This window comes from Arachis ipaensis, chromosome B7 (assembly GCF_059453495.1).
Source record: "Arachis ipaensis isolate K30076 ecotype BB chromosome B7, ASM5945349v1, whole genome shotgun sequence".
In the NCBI taxonomy this organism is placed as follows: Eukaryota; Viridiplantae; Streptophyta; class Magnoliopsida; order Fabales; family Fabaceae; genus Arachis; species Arachis ipaensis.
This window is the reverse complement of record NC_142442.1, coordinates 37,018,070-37,022,371: the sequence shown is the minus strand read 5'-3', so window position 1 is coordinate 37,022,371 and position 4,302 is coordinate 37,018,070.

Below are 4,302 nucleotides of genomic sequence, written 5' to 3'. Positions count from 1 at the left end.
CGCATGTCTCAATTTACATATCTATGTAAATCAAATTTATGGAGTTCAAATTATGTATTTTCGTAGTAAATCGAATCTATAAGATTCAAATTACTTGGATGCTATCTATGCTACTAAATAGAATAAAAGAGATTCGATTTACAATGAGTTAGATTGCTATTAAGTGAGTATAAATAGAACCTTATTGCTTCGATTTAGCATGGACCATATAAATCGAAATTTATAGATTCGATTTAGTAGGGGATGACATAATTCAAATTCATTGAATTCAATTTACTTTCAAATCACAATGTCAAGTAATTCGAATCCTATAGATTTGATTTATTACTTATTACCCTAATTTGAATTCATTAAATTTGATTTATATAGAAATGTAAATGGAGATAACTAGGTAACGTTTTTGGGTTTGGGGGGATTTAGGTAATTTTGAGGTGGCTTTAGTTTATTAACATAAATTAACCTAATATATGATATTAGTTATTGTTATATATATATATATATATATATATATATATATATATATATATATATATATATATGAAAAATGTGACTTATTTATGCATTGTTTGGATTAAAAGAATTTGTAGGGAAATAAAATGGTGGAGAAGAAAATAGATGAAAAAATCAATTTTTTATTGTTTGGATCAACAAAAAATTGAATGAAAAATATAAAAATGTATGTGGAGTTCATGTAAATTTTTTCTCTTCAAAGTTGCGAAGAAAACTTATGCAGAAGTACAAACATGGGTTAAAATACAAAGTTTTTGAATTATAATTTATATATAATATATAAAAATATTAATATAATTTTACTCTATTATAATTTTCCTTCCATCCAAGCAAAAGAAATTTTTTTCTCTATTTTCTTTCCATTCATTTTTTCTTCATCTAAACACACATACAAAAATATACTTTTCTTTCCATTTTGTTTCCTCTCATTTTCTTTCTTTCTATTTTCTTTCATCTTATTTTTTATCTTATATTCAAACAATAGCTTAGTGTTTATCTGTTTATCTTCTATTAATATTGTTATAACAAGGATACATGTGGCTGTATAAAAATGATATAACCTAAATTTTGATTATCTGAGAATTTATTGAGTGGCTAGAATAGCTCCACGTCATAAACCAATGAATGCTAGGAATAGGGATAATCACAAAAACAGCCAAAAAAGGTATTTACAGGGATTAATAGCATTTTGGGGCTAGATGGAGACTCGTAAAATCCTCACGACTTGCCATCCGAAAATAGATGGGGACTTGGGGTGGCAAACGGGCCAAAATCCGTCGAGCTGACCCGCATAACCCGACAAAAAAGGAGGGTTGGATTGAAAATTTGAGACTGTCAAACTTAAAAAGCACACCTATTCCGCACCACCTAATCCATGAGTTTTTGGTGGGCTTCGGTGGGACGGTGCAAGTTTTTCTGCTGGGCCAAGCTTTTATTTTGTCAAAACCATTTTTTTACAAATTTCTATGATGTTATTAATCTACAAGAGGATGAAGATGATAATTAAAGATATTCTAAGTTATATTGTAAGGCCCACATCGGTTGGGGAGGGGAACGAAGCATGCCTTATAAGGGTGTGGATACCTCTCCCTAGCATGACGCGTTTTGACGAGTGAGTGTGGGGGGCTTCGGCTAGCATCCCTATCGTTAAAGGCAAAACCGTGAGGCCTTGTGTGCCGAAGCGGACAATATCGTGCTAGCGGGTGGTCTGGGCTGTTACAGATGGTATCAGAGCCAGAACCCGGATCGATGTGCCAGCGAGGGCGCTGGACTCCCTTAGGGGGGTGGATTGTAAGGCCCACATCGGTTGGGGAGGGGAACGAAGCATGCCTTATAAGGGTGTGGATACCTCTCCCTAGCATGACGCATTTTGACGAGTGAGTGTGGGGGGCTTCGGCTAGCATCCCTATCGTTAAAGGCAAAACCGTGAGGCCTTGTGTGCCGAAGCGGACAATATCGTGCTAGCGGGTGGTCTGGGCTGTTACATATATTTTGGATTATGTTTTTATGTTTGATTGATTATAAACTTGAAGATATTTAATTATATATTTTGGATAATATTTGTTTTGTTTTGGACAATATTGATTTTATTATTTTGTTTCAAAAAATTTAGTTTATAATTATGTTTATTACATATTTATAATTATAATTTTTTTTATATTTTTAGAAATTATAAATTTGTTGAAATTATTGTGAAATTATATATATTTTTTAATATTTAATGATTTATAAAAAAAGGAGAGCCCGCCAACCCGCCAGCCTACCATTAGGCGGGGCGGAGGAGAAATTTAAGACCCCCTTACTAGGCGGGGCGGGACAGGCTAGCCCACTAGATCGCGGGCTTTTGGTGAGACAGGACGGGCTTTCCTTTTTGCCACCGCTAGTGGGGACACAGACATAAATACCCGCTCCATGAAATAAAATTATTAATTTATCCTAATTTATATATACATAAATTCATTTTTTGAATTTAGTAACCCTAATTTCTGCCTCCAATTTGAATTTTTTCTTTTTCTTTTAGACTCATTCTCAGTCTCGATCCTCTCTAACTCACTTTCTCTGTCTCTCAAGTCCGTCACTACGTCGCTCAGTATCGTCCCAAAAAATCATGTTATGTTATTATATTGGAATATGTTTTTATGTTTTCTCCTTTTGAAATGTTATTTTTCATAACAAATATGTTATAAATTGTGTTGAATTATATTGAACTGATTATTTTATGATTATTATATTATGTCTTTTTGTGTTAATTTTTTTCAAAAGTTTACCAAGAAGATCTGCATTCTCTAAGGGATAATTAAACAAGAACTTGCAATGACAGAGAAGGAACGGGGCATTTTTTTAAAATAAGAGTGAGGCATGGGAAGGGGCTTCTCACGCTCCTGTGAGTACTCATTACCATATCTAGCTAGCATCGAAGATCCAATTTGAGTCGATTTAAGAGGGGACGTGTGGACTTCATCTGCATTGGGCCTTTAAGGTAATGAACCTAAGTCGGATTTAGGACCCTAATAATAGATTTTAGTTGATCTTGCTTGCATTGAGGTCATACTAGACCCAAATATATCTTGGATTAATATTTTGAGTCATTGTTATAGCAAATACTATACTATTTAATATTATAACACTTAGTATATGTAAAAGTTGAATATATTTACAACATATTTTTTAATTCAAATTAAAAAAATTAATTATCTCTTTTTTAGTTTTAAATATTATTTTTTAATGTAACAAAAAAGTAAAAATAACAATAATTATTCACATAATTAAAATAGATAATTTTAATATATAATTTTTTTTCTGTAATGACTATTTATATAATTTATTGAATAATTTTTTTTATCTTAATATTTAATAAATTAACATACAAAATATTATTTAACATACAAAATAAGTAACTTAAGTCATCATCTAAGACAATAAATATAATAGTACAAATATTTATTTATTTATTTATTAGTAGTGAAAAATATATAAATAGTATAAATTGATATTTTTTTAGTATAAAAACAATAAATAAAGGTTATTAATTAAATTAATTACCTAATTAAAAATTATGAAAAATTGTTTAAATAATAATAACAAATAAGATCACTATTTTTACATATTACAAAGTTTATGAAAAAAATTTTAGATAATAAATCAAACCTCAATAGATTATACATTAATTCTGTAAAAAAATAATAATTAATACATTGGATATTATTATTCACGTACTAATATATATATATATATATATATATATATATATTTTAATCTAATAAATTATTAAATGCTAAATATTTTATATCTAACCAATTTATTTTTTTATTGAAATTAAAAAAATGAGCCATTATTCAATTCGAAATTTAAATTTAAATTTGAGTAAGAAAATAAAAAATATTTTAAATTTTATCTCACTAACCAGAATTAATTTCAAGATAAGAAATTATTTTGCACATCTGATGGTTTTCAGTGGCTAAGAGAAGGGGAGGTTGAATCTTAGCCCCTTTTTCACTTAATAATACTTGCTGGTCTTTGAAACAACTTCTGGAGACTTTTTGCCTTTTTGTCTCGTAACCAGCCACGAGACTTTTTCTTTTGTCTCGTACCCAGCCACGAGACTTTTCTTTTTGTCTTGTCGATCAGCACGAGATATTTTTCAGCTTTATCTCTTTGAGTAGCAGAAACAGAAATGGAGTAGAAGAGAGGAAGAATTACACCAGGATATATCCTGGTTCAGCTGCTAAGTGCAATGTAGCCTACATCCAGTCTCCATCACAACAATGACGGAATTTCACTATAATCATTATT